This window comes from Protopterus annectens, chromosome 1.part1 (genome assembly GCF_019279795.1).
Source record: "Protopterus annectens isolate FY-2018-M chromosome 1.part1, PAN1.0, whole genome shotgun sequence".
Lineage (NCBI taxonomy): Eukaryota > Metazoa > Chordata > Ceratodontiformes > Protopteridae > Protopterus > Protopterus annectens.
In genome coordinates, this window is record NC_056726.1 from 183,132,442 (window position 1) to 183,151,232 (window position 18,791).

Consider the following 18,791-nt stretch of genomic DNA (forward strand, 5'->3'; position numbering starts at 1 on the left):
TGATTACAGGAACCTTGCATTCTTCCAGTATAGAGATGGGCCCTTTAGGGGGTGGGGGGGTAAAGTTAGCATTGAACCTATCTGCCAGGATGTTGGCAATATCAGTTGGTTCTGTATATTTAGTGCCATTGTGCTGTAACTCAGAGCAGATCTGAGTGTTGCCATTGAGATTCTTGACATAGCTATAGAATGCTTTGTGGTTGTCTTTAGAATCTGTATATTACACACACACACACACACACACACACACACACACACACACACACACACACACACACACACACACACACACACACACACACACACACACACACACACACACACACACACACACACACACACACACACACCACTTTTGATTCAACCTGTTGCTGAAAAGGTCAATGAAAGATCAAAAATTCTGCTCAACTAATGTACTACAGTATAACTAGTATAACAAACTGCTTTGTGTGCTACACAAAGATTTCCCAAGTCTAAGTTACTGGGACAAGATGAAATGATACCTATGTTTTCATAAACATCTGGAAAGGTTACAAGGAAGTGTAAAATATATGGTATACAATATGAATGTTGCAACTAATGGAAGTAATGGAAAGGTGAAAAAGCATACACAGAAAAACATATAAAATATAAACTTATGGATAGGATAGCTCAAATTAAGAGGCTGAAATTAGGAGCCTGAAGGCAGGTAAAAAGGAGAGAAAAAAATACAGTTGTATAAGAACATACTTTAAAAGTAGATGTCCTACTTATCACTATTACAGTACTTCCATAAGCTCACTGGTGTAAGGGTATATAAGTGAATGCATTAGCATAAGATCCTTAGACTACCTGAGCCAGGAGACCCTTGGGAAAAGACATCACAAAAAAAAATAAGGCCTGCTAAGAGGAGGGGAGCATGAAATTGTTCCCCACTCTGTCCATGAGAGCCAACAAGATAAACATTAGAAAGGGGGAAGGTGGCAAGTGATCAGTAGAGCATCTACTGTAATTTTAAGTTCTCACAAAACTGTACTATGTCCTTTCTTCGATCACTGTTGCGGTATTCCAATACTTATGAGTGATTCCCAAAGCATATCAATTAGACAGGGTGGAGAGACCAGAAACAGTGGAGTTGTCTATCAAACTAGAGAGCAAACCTAGCAAAAGAAGTCCTAGATCACGAGAAAGCAACTACCCTGTAGTGTTTTGTGAATGTATGCACAGAAGACCTAGTGTCTGCTTCTAAAATAGCCCTGGAACCAATTCCTTTGAAAAAGTCCCAGAGGAAAAGCTGCTCTAGTGGAATGGGCCTTGACAGGATAGTATAAGGGCTTACCATGATGATAGCAACAGTACGAGAAGAATTTAGAAATTCCAACTAGCAATTATTTGCTTGGAGACATGATTACCCGACTTAGCTTCCTGGAAGGAAACAACAGCTGTACCATCTTCGTAATGTCTTTAGTTTTGTCCAAACAGAATCTTAGTTGCCTCTGCACATTCAAGGAGTGCAAAACTCTTTCACCCTTGTTTTAAGGGTTTTGAAATAAAGCAGGCAGACTAACAGCCCAGTTGAGAAACAATTCATTAAACACTTTTGGCACAAAAGAAAGACTGACCCTAACAGACATCCTATCCTTATGAAAAATAAGGAATGGAGGACAGATCACCAGACCTTGAAGCACTGAAACCCTTTTTTGCTGACGTAAGAACTACTAGCAAAATGGATTCTGAAGTTCATAACTTCAGAGATGCAGGAGCAGCAAATTCAAAATGTAGCTGAGTAAGCTCTTCCAAGAAAAAAATTAAGATCCCTCGGAGGGGAAATAGCCCTCCTAGGTGGATTCAAATTAAGGATGCCCTTCAGAAACTGATTTACCTCAATTCTAGAAAGCAGAGGAAGGTCAACAGGCATACAATCAGAAATGGCAGGTAAGTGTGCCTTGAAGGAGGGACAGGCTAGACCATCTTTTAAAAGTTCACACAAGTATGAAAGCATAGTGAGAATCCCCATTTGTAAGAAATTGTCATTGTTTTTGTGACACCAGAAACAAAACAGTTTTTATCTGGATATACAAGATCTTCTAGTGGTAGGTTTTCTTGCCTCCTGAAGCGCATGCTCAGAATACTGGTATCTGAAAGGGATTATGATTCTATCTTCCACAAAGTCAGTTTGAGTGCTAACAAGCTGGGATCAAGCAAAGAACACTTTTTCTGTGTAAACAAGTCCACTTTGTAGGGTAACCTGTAATGATGATCCTTGGCTGTAAGATGCAGAAGGGGGAACCAGTGCTGCCTGGGTCAAAAGTGATTCACCAGTAAGATTTATGGACTGTCACTTTGAATCTTTAACACAGCCTTTGGGATTAAAAGTGGAAGGAAGGCATAAAACTTCACTTCCCAAGATAAAAACATGGGGTTCATCCTGGGAAAGAATGTAAACTTTTTGTAAGGACATATTGGCTTTTATGGCTTAGTCTCAAGCCACAAGAGCCAGTCTGCACAATTAGTAGGACTTTGTCTAACTCCAACATTTGTTTGTTTGTATACCATGACTGTTGTGTTGTCTGCAAAAATCCTGAGGGGTCCTAGGTTCCACGTGTGAAAAAAGACCTGTACAGCCTGAATTAGTACTCTCATCTGTTTCACACAGATGTGGTCCCTCCTTTGTTTGGGGGTCCACTGACCCTGAACTAAGGAGCCTGTCCAAGTTCCTGAGTAAGTGTAGTTGGTTTGAATGGTAGGCTTGGATTCAGCTGGACCCGAGAGACTCACCACTGCAACTCTTTTTTTCAGAAAAGGCAGAAGTGGAATCTGAGTATCCAGTGGGTGATAATGCTGGGAACAGAGATTTCAGATACCATTGGATTTTCCTCATGTGAAGTTTGGCAAAGGGAACCACAGAGATGGCAGCTGCCATGAATCCCAGACCCCTTAGAATTTCCCTTGCAGGACAAGACTGAACAGGAATTAGAGACTGAAAATATATGGTGAGAACTTTGAACTCTCTCTTGTGGGAAAAAATCTACCATTAGACAGGTGTCTAGGCTCCAACTTAGAAAGACTACACCTTGGATAGGAGTCAAAGACTGATGGTTAAGTCCAGTCTCCACAGAAGGGAGACAGTGCAGTTGAGATCTCTTAAAAGGTCTTCCTGAGAAGTTGTCTGGATTAGAAGGGTGTCCAGGTATGGGAATATTTGCATTCCCAGAGTGCCGCAAAAAGCAATTAACTGGAGCTAGGCAGTTTGTGAAAACCCTTGGAGCTGTGGATAACTCAAAGTGTAAAGCAGGAAATTGGAAGTGAGATGAACAAACTGAGAACCTTTGGAATATCCTGTAAGAAGGGTGAATGGTAATGTGAAGATTCAAAGATACCAGAAAAGCTTGGGGTAAGATGAAGGAGTTTAAAGGGAAAGTATTTTGAAAGACGGTACCGTCAGAAAAGTATTGAGATGAGACAAGACTAGAATGGGCCACCACTCTCCTTTTCTGGGTACCAGGAAAAACCTGGAAGACAGCATTTTGTTAGTTGAGAGAATACAGATTATATGGTACCTTGGAAAAGAGGTCCCTGCAAAATAGGAGGAAGATGATGTATATGGTTGGATGGTGGAGAAGGAATCCCTCTGAAGGCTGCAATTTCCTTCTAGTCATCTTGTAGCCTTGTTGAATGATGGATGTGATCCACTTGTATGTATGAAATGATGAGCTACCACGCTGGAAAGGAGGAGGCTAGTCTTTTTGACAGGGGGAGAGAATGAGCAGGAAAAAATAAATCTGGAAAAGGAGGTTTTCTAGACATCAAATCTCTTTTAGGCTTGTTCTGAAATCTTTTTCTAGGCATCTCCCTGTTTTTTGAACACATTTTTGGTCTCTATGGGAAAAGGAAGTGGGCTTTGTCAGGTAGCTCCTTTGATATATAGGGAATGAAGTAAGGAAGACTTGTTTAAAATTGCAGATAATTTTATTTATTTATTTATTTATTTATTTATTTATTTGCAGTTGTTTAACCAGGATAGTCCATTGTGCCTAATGAACCCATTTTCAATGGAGTCCTGGGGAGAAAAGCTCCTAAATACATATTACACAAAGATTAATATACACACAGATTGCATGTAGATTACAGAGGTAAACAAACTATGCTTTATATACTTCTTAAAAGCTCCTAAATACATGTTACACAAAGATTAATGTACACACATAGATTGCATGAAGATTACAGAGGTAAACAAACTAAGCTTAATATACACACATACAGACTGCAGGTTCATTACAGGGGTAAACAGACTGATGAAAAGTATCTCAATCAAAGGAAATGATATCAAACAATTTTTTTTTTTTTTTTTTTCCAGTTGGAATGAGGATAGGTAGTTAGATGGAGTAGGGTCAGGAGTTACTAGGTACTAGAGACAGGCAAGAATTTGTTATCTGGAATTTGAGAAAGGAAGTGAGAGGGTGAATGAAGTAGAGTGTTGGTTATGAGGGATGGGAGCAGGAGCATTCCCATGTGGAAGTTAGATGAGAGTGGAGTGATTTTTTAAAGGATTGGAGGCTAGTAGTGGTACGAATGGAGGGGGGAAGGGAGTTCCATAAGCGAGTTAAAGAGTGTGACAGGAGGTATTGTCCTGGGGGGTGGAGTGGTCGGTAAACTTCTATAAGGTTTTGATTATTAGATCTGAGAATTCTTTGTGTGTGGTGCATTTTAAAGGTAGTGGCGAGGGAGGGACAGAGGGAAGGCTGGAAGATGAGTTTATGGGCATAGGTGAGCTGAATGTAGGATAGGTAGTTTGGTAGTTCTAGCCAGTTTAGTTTGTTGAGAGATTCACAGTGATGTGTTGATGATTTGTTGCTAGTGGCGAATCTGGCAATTTTATTGTAGCAAGAAGACAGTTTGGTTTTGAGAGATGATTGTAGATTTGTTAGAAAGGGGGCTCCATAGAGAAGGGAGGGTAAGAGAAATGTAGTAGAGAGAGTAAATTTGGTAGTTGAGGTGAGAAACCGATTTTGTCGGTAGAGCATACCAATTTTTTGGTGTTTTTTTTTATGTTTAGTAGTAGATGGGAGTTGAATTTAAGCCTGTTGTCGATTTGAACTCCTAGTAGTTTGGCCGGATACCAGTTCAAGAGGTGTAGAATTTTGGCTGGTGATGGAGAATAAATTCTGATCGAAGTTCTTAGTTTTGGAGGAGGTAAAAATCATAAGTTTAGTTTTACTAGCATTGAGTGCAAGATGGTTGTCTTTCATCCATTGCTCTGTGGTAGAGAAGGCATCTTGAGTTAGTTTTAAAAAGAGTTGGGATGGATGGGGCAGCACAGATGATTGTGGAATCATCTGCATATTGGATAACGCTAGTAAGAGGGATGGAGTGGTAAAAGTCATTAATGAAAATATTGAAGAGAAGGGGTCCTAGTATGGAACCTTGAGGGACACATGTGGGGGTGTTGAGGAAGGAGGAGGTGGCCTTATTCCATTTGACTGCTTGTTGCCTATTGGAGAGATAGCTGGTAAACCATTTGAGGGAAGAGGGTGAGAGGTTTAGGTTATCTAGTTTAGTAAGAAGAAGGTTATGAGAGATAGTGTCGAATGCCTTAGAGAGATCGAGAAGGATGGTAGATACAGTGAAGCCAAGATCTCTAGCTTTATTCACAGTTTCAAGGAAGGAAAGGAGAGCAGTCATAGTGCTATGATGGGGTCTGAATCCATGTTGGGTAGGGGTTAATAGGTTGTTGTCCAAGAGATGGGGGAGGAGTTGAAGGTGAATGCATTTCTCTAGGATCTTAGAAATGGGAGAGAGGATGGCGATGGGACGAAAGTTGGAAATATTAGTATTGTTACCTCCTTTGTGCAGGGGAATGATATAAGCTTTTTTCCAGATTTGAGGAACAAGACCTTCTTGGATAGAGCGGTTGATTAGGATACTGATAGGGAGGGCAATAGCATCAGCAGCTATGCTGAGGAAGTATGGGGAAATGTTATCAGGTGCATTGGTGCAAGGTTTCAGTTTCTGTAGAAGTTTTCTTATAGTAGAAGTAGGAATAGGTTTAATGAAAAATGGTGGGGGTTGAGAGAAGGAAGTAAGAGGGGGAGGTGGGAGAGGAGAAGTGGTGGTAAGAGGTGGATTGTTATTTGAGGAAGAAGTGGAGGTAGGAGGTGGATTATTATTTGAAGGAGGTGGGAGAGGAGAAGTGGTGGTAAGAGGTGGATTGTTATTTGGAGAAGAAGTGGAGGTAGGAGGTGGATTATTATTTGAAAAAGAAGAGGTAAGTTTTGAGATGGAGTCAATGAAGAAAAAATTGAATTGGGTAGCTAAATCAGAGTCTTGTATGTTTGGGGAGAGGTTTGGGTTTTCTGTATTACCGGGTTTTAGGAGGGTAGTTATACCTCTCCAGAACTTCTGTGGGTTGGTTTTATGGTTGTTTTGAAGTTGGATGAAGTAGTTTCGATGGTCTGATGTGATAAGCTTTTTAACTGAGTTACGAAGTGTTTTGTATTCATTGAGGTTAGATATAGATTTGTTTCTTTGGAACTGTGTCCAGGCTTTATCTCTAAGTCGCATGGTGGCAAGTGTACTTTTGGTTAACCAGGGGGTGGTTTTCCTTTTTATTCTTTTAGTAATTAAGGGAGCATGATTGTTAAGGAGATGTAAGAAGGTAGTATTAAAGTGAGTTATAGCATCTTCAAGTGGTAGAGATTTTAGGGGGTACCAATTAAGTGATTTGAGGGTATCAGAGAAAGTTTCTGGGTTAAAGTTTCTAAGGGATCGAGTAGTTAAGTAAGTATGAGTAGCTAGCAAGGGAGATAGAATACGTTTAGTGAAGATGGGAAGGTGGTCACTGAGGGAGTCAGGGAGGGTTCCACTGTCAGGATAGTTGTGGGGGTGGGAAACTAGAATCCAGTCTAAAATGCTGCCACTTGTGCAGTCTTTAGATGGCCTGGTTATGGAGTTAATAAGTTGAGAGTAGTTGTATAGGTTGATATTGAGGGGGTGAGCAGGGGACTGAATGGAGGACCAATTGATATTGGTATCTCCCATGATTATAGTTTCATTACAGATATTAGTTGATAGCCATGAGAGGATTTCTTCAAGTATTGGAACATTGTCTCCTGGGGGAATGTAAAGAGAGGCAATGTATATAGATTTTTGTTTGTTTAGCTGAAGATGAGCTAGTATTAATTCTGCGTTAGTGAACTTTGGAATGGCTTTGTTATAGGGTGTTATGTGTAGGGAGGAAGAGTAGATTAGAGCCATTCCACCACCTTTTCTATGGGTTCTGTCTGTTCTGATGATAGAGTAATTAGGTGGTACTATCTCTTCATTTTTTTATGTGGGGTTTTAGCCAGGTTTCAGAAATGGCAAGGATGTCAGGTTTGTTATGGAGTAGCCAGGCATGAAGATTTGGAATTTTGTTAGCTAAGCTTTGTGCATTAAGAGATGTAAGCAGGGTGGATTTGGTTATTGAGGAGGAGGGGGTTGGTCCTGGGTTAGGGTGAATATCACCAGATAAAAGTATGGAAGTTAGAAGTTGAGTTATGTAGTAGAGGTATTTGGATTGTTTTGATTGAGAGATGTAAGTTAGAAGATTAGTGGGAGATAAGGACAGAGTAGTTGTTGAGTATTTAAGAGTGGGGAATTGTTTGAGATGAAAACATAGGTTGTTGTTGAAGGGATATAGTTCTGAGGAGATAGAGATGAAGAAGTTGGATTGTGATGTATGCAGAAGGTAGGTTGTCTGTGAGAATGGTGAGTAGGTGATGGGATAAGGTTGGGTAAGGTAGTAGATGTAGGTAAGGTTTAAGAGGAGTAGTAGTTGAATTGGGAAGGATAAGTATCTTTTAAGCATGTTAGGGTTTGGATGAACAATATAGTGGTGTTGTGTAAGGAGAATTTTAAAGGTTTGCTGTGGCTGTGGCTGGTTGAAACAGAAAATTCGTGTGAAGAGAGGAGTCTACAAGCTCAGCTTTAATATCCTCAAAAATACTTGAGAATGAAGCCATGGGAATCTCTTGATGATAGATACAGAAGCAGCTGCCCTGGAAGAAATCGCCACTGCATTATAACTGAGTTTAAGGGTATGTCTGACCATCTAAGTAGCCTGACGCATCACAGAAACAGCCTGCTGCTTAGTTTCAGAAATCTCAAGGTTAGTCAAAGTCTTACTCAATTCACGAAGGCTAGACAGCAGATATTTATTTAGGCATCTGGACTTGCTAATTCAATGTCCTGAAACCCAGAGTGGCAGCAGTGTACACCTTTTTCCATATCTGTCCATGGCTCTCTTTCTCTGTTTGTTAGTGGGGGGGGGGGGGACAAACAGAAGGATCCACTAAAGGATTTTTATAGACAATTTTTAGATTCCATGGCAGTTTATAAAACCAGTGAGGCCTCTTAGGGATTGGTTGGGGTGGGGGGGGAGGCACTGGGAATCGGGTAGAAGTGGATGCAAATGCATCTAGAAAGGCCTCCAAAACTAAAGGAACAGGGGTTGGTATAGAAGTTCCCACCTCTAATAAGTTATAGTACCTGTTCTGCACATCTAAAAGTTGTCTAAGTTTCCTTTAGAAAAACCATTACCAAAATGATTTAGCATTTTGAATGTTAATTTCCCCAACAGGAGAATCAAGGTTAAGTGTGTCCTCATTATCACAAGCCATCTGACCTGGAGAATGAATCTGAAATGAATAAAATAAAGAATGTACATATGAATCATATTCTTCCTCCTCAAAAGAAGAGGTTTATGTTGAGTCTTCTAAGAAGGGGTAGGAAGAAAGAAAAAGAAAGGAAGGAAGGAAGCCTGTGAGGCAAAATCCCCTTATACAGGCCCTGCAAAAATTCCATCTAATCCTTTTCTTGAGACATCTAAGAAGGAGAAACATTCTTCGTCTTTTGTTTCTTTTTCTTAGATGTGAGGTCTGCATTCAAAAAGGACAGTGGATCAGAACCCAGATGGACCTCACTTAAAGATCAAGATGCCTCTTCCCTACCTAGGATTTGAGGTATGCCCTCCAGTCCCTCTGAAATAATGGGCCTTGGTTCCCCCTTCCCAACTACATCGGTATGATCAGTCTCATTGGATATGCGTGATAAGGTGCCATATTGGCCTTTGGCAGGGCTGCCATAGCAGAAGCCTGAGAAATAATTGTGGATTCTTACATCTCAATGGATATTGTCTGAATCCAACTGGGCAGACAACCGTTCAGGCCTAGGCCATTTGAATTTCTTTTTTGCCATGAGCGGGATATTGGATGCCAAGGGTTCTGTCTTTTTGGGTTGGGTGAGTCACTTCAAACACTTGGCCTTTAATGTGTTCAGCAACATCTAACAGTTAAAAATTAAAAGCAGCAAAGAAAAACAAGAAAGGTTCCCCAACAGGGCACTTATCTGAACAAGTGAAGGTATGAAAGATACCAACAACCATGTGTAGAACAGACTGATGGGTGAAAGACCTGTGTTTGGATTGTTGGAGAGATATTCTGAGGATTTCATGCTCCTATTTCCACTTATGTACTGTTTTGCCCATAGGCTTAGGTCATATGTCAGACTTATGGCTCTATGGAAGGTTTCGACTTTGATACCCTAGGTCAGACATCCAGGTTATTTGGTTAGATACTGCAACAGTGACTTAAGGAAGGACATCAAATGACTGACAAACCTGACAATTCTTACAGTCATACTAAGCCCCACAACAAAACAAGCACTGGGAGTGGAGGTCCTTATAAGGAACATTCCTCCCACAATCACACTTCCCTCTCTTAGCTGACATTTAACAAATTTAAACACACAGATTCAAGAAACTGAAGGTTCCCCAATAAGACACTTGTCTGAATAAATAAGGCAGAGGTATCGTCAATGACTATGTGAAAAAATAGACCGATGGGTGCGAGACTTGCATTCTGTCAACAAGGTAGTCCGAGGATCTTAAGCTCATACATCATGTAGCATTATGCTCATGGGCTTAGGTGATACATTGGACATATAACCCTATAAAAGGTTTTTAAACTTTGGTACCCCAGCCAGATGTCAGGTTATCTAGGCAAGATATTTAACACAATGTGCACAAGATAAAATTGTGGATAGGAATAGAGTGAATACAGATAGTTTAAAGGAAGGAAGGGAAATAAAAGTACAACTTCAAGTAGAAGAAGTCTCTTGTAAAAAAAAATGTATTTTGTGTCCTTGTATAATATCAAAAGTAATGAAATTACCAATATCACCAAAATGAAATGGAGGAAAGAGTGCCCATAGAGACAAGTCAACCAAAAACAACACAATCCTGGCACTCAAAGGAGGTGGAAATAAATTTCGTTGCCACAGCAAATGTGGAACCAACAGCTTTATTGCATAAACGCAATTACACCACAATAGCGTTTTCGTCTTCTGTTATACTTCCTGAGATGCAAAACAGATTTAACAAGCTGTATCTTCCTTTTATACCACTCATAATACATACAATTGTTTAATCAACCAATAAAAACAATGCTTTAAAATCATTCCATTCCTTAAAGTGAAATACAATGCATTAAAAAATTCATGTTGACAAATATGTACTAATGCGACCTAACCTGTTACATTAGACTTAATACATGTGCACCCCAACAATAGATAAAATTCATGTATATGTCGAATATGTAAATATATATATATATATATATATATATATATATATGAATATATTAAAAAATATTAAACAATAAAATAAGTCAGTAGGTACATACGTATATAAAAAGTGTGTGTTAAAATGTACATGGTATATGCTAAAAGAAACATCCTAACTAGGCCGGTTGTTGTTGTTTTTTGTCTTTCGGCTTTTTCCCGGTAAGGGGTCACCACAGCGGAACTCCGGTCCACTAATGATTGGCAGTAGATTGTTACGAAACGCCGAGGTGCCAGCTCGACGCCCAACCTTCAACGAAGGAACACCCATTTACGCACGCATGTCTTTTGAACGCTACCCAACCGCGGGGAGGACATGCAGTCTCCACACAGAAGACGCTCCCAAGCCAAGCCGAGAATCGAACGGGAGAACCTCTTGCTGTGAGGTAACAATGCTACCGCTGTACCACTGCCGGTAAATGTTACAAAACTTTAACCTGTTTTCACTGATTAAAATATTTTCCTTACAATTTATTTATAATTTAGCAGCTCTCATCTTTAAAATTGGTACTACGGATAGATGTTCATTAATTCCTGGGTACCTATTGGCCTTCAACACCAACTGCCAAAAAAGCTCCTTCACATCTATTCCTGTTTCCCATGCACCACCCCTAGGGTCAGGGACTATCTTTTCCAAAACAAAAAATGTCCACTTGGAATTTTTACAATCCAATGTGTGCTTGTATAATGCATTATTATAATCCTGTGTCCTTACAACATTCATATGTTCATACACCCTCCTCTTTAGTTTACGTGTGGTCTTGCCCACATAAAATGCCCCACATATTTTACATAGGGCAAGGTATACACCCCCTCGCTATTACAATTAGCATAGATGTCAGCTTCAATAATCCTCCCTCTCCACAATATACATTTTGTTTTGGTTAACAATGTAGGGACACTGCGGGCAAGAACCGCACTTATAAGTTCCTTTCTTTCTTTGACTAATAACCTTCTTTTCTTGCTCCAAAATGTCCTTAAGGTTCCTTCCTTTCTTATAACTAAATTTCAAAGGGGCCTTAAACAATGCTTCCAAATCAGAGTATCCACTAAACTTATCCCAGTGTTCAGTTATAATGCCTCTAATAGCTGGTGTGTCCATACAATATTGTAGGACAAAATTTCCCACTGGGTGATTTTCCATTTCCTTCCTATTCTTTCCACCTTGTTGTTCTAGGTGTTCTAACTGTGTTGATACCATAACATGGTTCCCATCCTGATTGTCCTCCAGATTCAACCCCAGGATAGGACAAAACCTATCTAATCTACCTAACCTTACCTCAGCCACTGTTTGCTCAATAAGGTCAACCGGGTAATGTCTTTCTATAAACATGGCCTTTAATTTATTCATTTCTATTTCAAAATCTATATCACAAGAGGTAATTCTAGAACAACGTATAAACTGCCCCTTTAAAATACTCCTTTTTTGTGCAAAGGGGTGGGAACTTGAAAAATGTAAATAGGAATTAGAAAATGTCCCTTTCCTATATACCACAGACTTAAAATACTGCTGTTCTGGAAGCTTCTGTAAGGTAATATCTAGAAAATTCATGTCCCTGTAACTAATATGATGCGTGAATTTTAAAAATTTTGTGGTTTGGTTATGATAATCTATAAATTCCATCAATAAGGCTTCTGCTCCCGTCAAAAAAATGCAAATGTCATCTAGGTAGCGTTTGTAAAAGTTCCAATATTGAGCATATTGGGAAGTAAATACATATTTTTCTTTCCATATCATAAGTACTATGTTGGCATATGTAGGGGCACAGCAAGCACCCATAGCCACATCTTGTAGTTGTTTATAAAACTCCCCTTCAAAAAACAAGAAATTATGTTTTAAAACTAGTTCCATAAGCTCCAAGTATACCAAAAACTCATCCTGTTTCAAATTTCCATATGCATGTAATGCTTCCTCAAACCACTCTAAACCAATTTGGTGGGGTATCACGTTGAATAGATCCTGTATGTCCCAGCATAACAAATATAATGTTATCTCTGTATATTTCCTTCTTAATATTTCTCAGGAAATCCCAAGAATCCTTTAAAATACCTCCTGCAGTGGTCCAAATTTTCTTTAATTTTAGGTCTAAAAATTTGGCTAAAGTGTAGGTTTTAGCCCCTCTAGCAGCCACTATAGGTCTCAAAGATGGATCCTCCACATTTTTATGGACCTTGGGAATTCCGAAGATCGTGGGTACTCAAGGTTTCTCCATACATAAATAATTAAAGATGTCCAAACTAATTAGTTGATCTTGTAACATCTCTTTCAATGCAAAATCTATTTTGTTGTAAGCAAAATTAATTTCATTTTTGGTTACTCCAACATATCTAGAAATATCACTCAACATATTTAACATTTTACTAGAATATAAAACACTATCCATAATGACCACATCCCCACCCTTGTCAGGCTGCATAACCCTTATGTATTTATTGTCCTTAAATTCATCTAATAATGTATTTTCTTCATGGGTAAGGTTTAACTTTATACTCCGCTTTCGGTTCATGCTCAGTCTAAGATCTTTCTCCATTTGGAACTCTAAAGTTCTTAATTGTGGGTGTAACGGGTGGTTATATGTACTAGTTTTCTTCACCTCCTTCCTTAGATTATTATTCCTTGGTATATTATTTCCAAATTCTTCTTCCTCAGGAACACTTTCAAATTTATTAAGGTGTCAACTATCCTACCCCTGGTACTAGGAATAAATTTAAACACCTTGGAAAATAATCCAAAATGATCTACCCGTATTTCCAAGGAACTATAAAAATATTGAAATTATCCAGGGTGTGACATGCACCTACTACAGAAATGTTGTTCTTTGACAAGTTCTGGTCTCCATCATTTAAGTCCCTTGTTACCCCCTCCCATTGGTGGGTCCCTTCTGATAGTACTGAATGGAAGATTTTTGCCTCAAACTTATAAGTGCGGTTCTTGCCCGCAGTGTCCCTACATTATTAGCCAAAAACAAAGTGTATATTGTGGAGAGAGGGAGGATTATTAAAGCTGACACCTATGCTAATTGTAATAGCGAGAGGGTTGTATACCTTGCCCTATGTAAAATATGTGGGGCATTTTATGTGGGCAAGACCACACGTAAACTAAAGAGGGGGGTGTATGAACATATGAATGCTGTAAGGACACAGGATTATAATAATGCATTATACAAGCACACATTGGATTGTAAAAATTCCAAGTGAACATTTTTTGTTTTGGAAAAGATAGTCCCTGACCCTAGGGGTGGTGCATGGGAAACAAGAATAGATGTGAAGGAGCTTTTTTGGCAGTTGGTGTTGGAGGCCAATAGGTACCCAGGAATTAATGAACATCTATCCATAGTACCAATTTTAAAGATGAGAGCTGCTAAATTCTAAATAAATTGTAAGGAAAATATTTTAATCAGTGAAAACAACAGGTTAAAGTTTTGTAACATTTACCGGCATAGTTAGGATGTTTATTTTAGCATATACCATGTACATTTTAACACACACTTTTTTATATATGTATATACCTACTGAAATACTTTATTGTTTAATATTTTTTAATATATTCATATATATATATATATATATATATATATATATATATATATACACACACACACACACACACACACACACACACATATTCGACATATACATGAATTTTATCTATTGTTGGGGTGCACATGTTGTATTAAGTCTAATGTAACAGATTAGGTCGCATTAGTACATATTTGTCAACATAAATTTTTTAATGCATTGTATTTCACTTTAAGGAATGGAATGATTTTAAAGCATTGTTTTTATTGGTTGATTAAACAATTGTATGTATGATGGGTGGCATAAAAGGAAGATACAGCTTGTTAAATCTTTTTTGCATCTGAGAAAGTATAACAGAAGACGGAAACGCTATTGTGGTGTAACTGCGTTTATGCAATAAAGCTGTTGGTTCCACATTTCACTGTGGCAAAGAAATTTATTTTCACCTCCTTTGAGTGCCAGGATTGTGTTGTTTTTGAAATTACCAATATGGTTAAAAATTACTGGGGATTTCTGAGAAAAGATAAAGTACTGGAAAAGTTATCAAAACATCCCACGTTGTCCTATAACAAGGGTAAAAGTCTACATGACATGTTAGTGCATGGAAACTTTATTTTCCCAAGCATGAGTATACAGAATGTGCCAGTAAAAGTAGTTACTAGTCCATGTGGAAAATGTTCAGTTTGTGCACAAATAGTGACTTTATTTAAGTGTATCAAATACTCATACAAAGGGACATTTTCTTGTACTAGTAAGGGGGTAATCTATTCCCTGAAATGCCTTGTAACTTATTTTACATTGGGGAGACCAAAAGGATGTTCAAGACTCGATTTTTAGGACACATGAGGGACATTAAGAATCAAACTGAGGAAAAAGTTATTTCTGCACATTTTAAATCTGCACATAAAAGTAATCATTTATTACTGCAAGGTACCATTTTGGAATAAATAACTGAGAAATATGAAAATTAATTGTTATTAAAAGAAAAGCTTTTATACAAACAGTCTATTTATATTTTAAAGTATAACACATTAGCCCCTATGGGGCTTAATAAAGAAGTAAATTGGAAGTGTTTGCTTTAAAAAGATTTAATTCTGTTTTATTTTAATTAATTGTTTAATTTAATTAGATAATGGTGGGAACTTAATTGAAACTGTAATATATATATATATATATATATATATATATATATATATATATATATATATATATATAGTGAACTAATTGTAAGAAGTTTTGTATTCTGTAAAGGTGGTTACACCGAGGCGCTAGAACGTTTTCTTTGAATAAAAGTGTGGATTATTATTTGTTCATGTTTTCCTGCTGAATAACCCTTTGGATCATTTGGTTGTGTTAGATTTGATCCCAGGAACTTTGTTTGTATGAGCCCTTGGCAAGATAACCTATCAGTATTTAAAAAAAGTACAGTTGTGTACACTTACCATAAATGTAGATGTTCAAGTGTATTCACTGTTGCAGTCATCACATTTGGGTTATCTGCCTGCAGGTAAGCCCTAAGCTGACCTGAATACCAGAGACTTAGTATTTCTGTGTCGGTTGCTGTCGCTCCAGGACTGACGGCAGGGGTATAAAAACAGGCAGCCAATGCTGTTTCATCAGTTTTTCTTGCCCTAAATGTCAGGAGCCCCCCAAATAAAGAGCTAAGTTATGGTGGGGAAACCACCACCAGTAAAAAGTAAATACCAATACCAATACCCTTGAAATGGGTGAGTAATAGACATACAGAGGAGAGGAGAGAGAGACAAGGGGGCTGGAGAGAGGGAAACTAGGACTGCAACAGTGAATACACTTGAACATCTAATTTATTGTAAGTGTACACAACTGTACTATATTCGCCCTTACCCTCTCTGCCCCTGGTGCAAAGCTGACTAGTAACTGATCAGATTTCCTGAAGGGCTTAGCCCTATCAAGGTAGAATCTGAGCTGTCTGTGCGTGTCCAAGGAGTACAGGATCCTTTCCCCTTTATTTTGAGTATTAGGGAAGAAGGTTGGCAAATGGAGAGATTGGTTGAGAGCAACACTGGACACCACACTTTAGGCTTAAAGGAAGGGTTAGTCCTGAGGGAAACCCTGTCAGCATGGAAAATAATGAAGGGTTCCACAGCCATAAGTGCTTGCAGCTCAGACACTCTTCTAGCTGAAGTGATGGCCAGAAGCAAGGCTGTTTTCTAAGAGAGGAATTTTAACTCTGGTGACGCTGCAGGGTCAAAGGGGGGAGGGGGTAGCGTGAGCTTTTGCAGTGTGGGTGCTCTCCTTGCTGGCCTTAAGTTGTTTGCCTTCTCAGGAACTGTTTGATAAGAGGGGGAGAGAAGAGAGGTGGCTCAGTGCTGTAATGAGCCAAGATGGCAGAGGCATGGATCTTAATGGAGGAGAAGGATAGACCTCTGTGTAGTAGGTCTGCTAGGTAATCCAGGATTAGAAATAAGAAGGGCAATGTTGTGTCCTCCTCTTTAGACTAAGTCCAGGAACAATTCCTTTTCCACTTATCAGCATAGGATTTCCTTGTACTGGGTCATTTGGCTTCAAGAATGACGTCCAGCCTGCCTACTTAGGCTGGTCACTGGAAGAGAATTTAAGGAATAAGCCAAGCTGCAACATTCATGGTTTACAGTTGTGGATGCAAGATCTGTCCCCCCTGCTGAGTGAGGAGGGTTGGAATCTGGGGTAGGTGCCAGGGTGGCACCAGTGACAGGCTGCGCAGTAGTGGGTACCAGTGCTGGCGTGACTAGCCCAGGGCAATCAGGATTGTCTTTGGTCCGTTCTGTCTTATCCTGAGTGATATTCTTGAGAGAAGAGGCAGAGGGGGGAATGGATAGATTGAGAGTTTTTTCCCACTGGAAGGATAGGGCATCCACTTTCCAGGCCCCGCTGTGAGGTGTCCTGGTGCAGAATTTGCTGAGCTGGTGATTGCAAGGGGAGGCAAAGAGGTCCACCTCTGGGGTCCCCCATTTCTGGGTTAGAATGCTGAAGTTGCTGGGGTCTAATAGCCACTCGTGTGGGTCTAGGAGATTTCTGCTTAAGTCATCTGCCAGAGAGTTTTGTTTGCCTGGCAGGAACTGAGCTTGCAGATGGATCTGCTTGTCCAAGGCAGTGTTCCACAGGGCCATGGCTAGCCTGCTTGTCCAAGGCAGTGTTCCACAGGGCCATGGCTAGCCTGCAGAGTGGGTAAGAGTGGGTCCCTCTCTGCTTGCTGATGTACCACATAACTGTGGTGTTGTCTGTTTTTATTAGCAGGGGTAATGGTGAGAGTAGGGACCTGAAAGCTGTCAGACCATGCTAAACAGCTAGCATCTCTTTTTGGTTGATGTGCAAATGAGTTTGACTTGGGATCCAATGGCCCTGAATGCACTTGTTGTCCAGGTGTGCCCCCCAGGCATAGTCTGATGCTTCTGTGATTAGGGTCTGGGCGACATGGGGTTGAGTAAAGGGAAGTCCCTTGTTGTGGTTGCATGCTGCTGACCACCAAAGAAACTCTGTCCGTAGACAAGGTATGGTAGGTAGGATGGTTTCCAGGTCCTGAGAATGTTGGCACCAAAGACTTTTTAAGTACCACTGAAGTTTCCTCATATGCAGTCTGGCATATGGAATTAGTAGGATGCAAGAGGCCATGAACCCTAGGGCCTGCAGGATTTTCCTTGCGGATAGCTGAGTTCTGGTGGCCATTTGAGCGAAGTAGCCTGTCAGATAGGTTTGTTTTTCTGGAGTAAGGAATGCCATCTGGGATGCTGTGTCCAAGTTTGCTCCCAGGAATACAATCTTTTGACTGGGGACTAGTTTTGATTTCTTGTCATTGATAGTGTACCCCAGGGAGGTTAAAAGGTTCTTTATAAATGTCAGGTGCTGCAACAGCTGTTCCTGATTGTCTGACTGAATCAGGTAATCGTCCAAGTATGGGTAAATTTGAATTTGTCTCTGTCTGCAATAAGCAACGGCTGGAGCCAGGCATTTTGTGAATACTCTGGGTGCAGTGGATAAGCCAAAGGGAAGTGCAGAGAACTGATACTGCATAGATCCTGCCTTGCAATGTAGGTATTTCCTGCATGAGTCCCTGATAGGGATGAGCAGATAGGCTTCTTTTAGGTCTACGGTGGCTAACCAGGCATCTTTGGACAGCATAGGAAGAAGCTGCAGAAGGGTGAGCATTTTGAATTTGGTACCACCAGGAAGGTGTTTAGAGTAGAAAGATCTAGGGTTGACTGGCAAGTGCCCTCCTTTCTGGGTATTAGAAAAAATCTGGAATAGAACTCTTGACCTATCTGTTCTGCAGGAGAAGGTTGAATTGCCCTTATAGAGAGCAGGGATTGAACTTGGTTCTGTGCCACTGTCCACTGGTTTGGAGGAAGGTCTGGGAACCCTTTTGTGGTTGGCGGAGAGTGGAAGTAAAATCTGTACCCCTGGGATACAATGCTGAGGAACCATCGGTCTTTTGGTAACGGAGGTCCAGGTTTTTGCATGACAGGCAAGTCTTCCTCCTAGGGGCACGAGCAGTTGTGCAGAGGTGAGGAGTGGAATAGAGAAGTCATTGTGAATTCTTTCCGTAAGGGGGTGGCTCAGCACTCCCTGTTTTTGAAGTGGAGGCACTCTATTGCTTAGATCTCTGCATACCCTGAGACTGT

The 18,791-nt window shown here is 39.9% G+C and overlaps 1 protein-coding gene across 4 annotated transcripts in view; it reads right to left on the bottom strand.

Annotated features, from left to right (window-relative positions):
- Positions 1 to 18,791, bottom strand: part of UBN2 (ubinuclein 2) — a 2,968,476-nt gene that overhangs the window by 9,528 nt on the left and 2,940,157 nt on the right. The window lies entirely within an intron of this gene.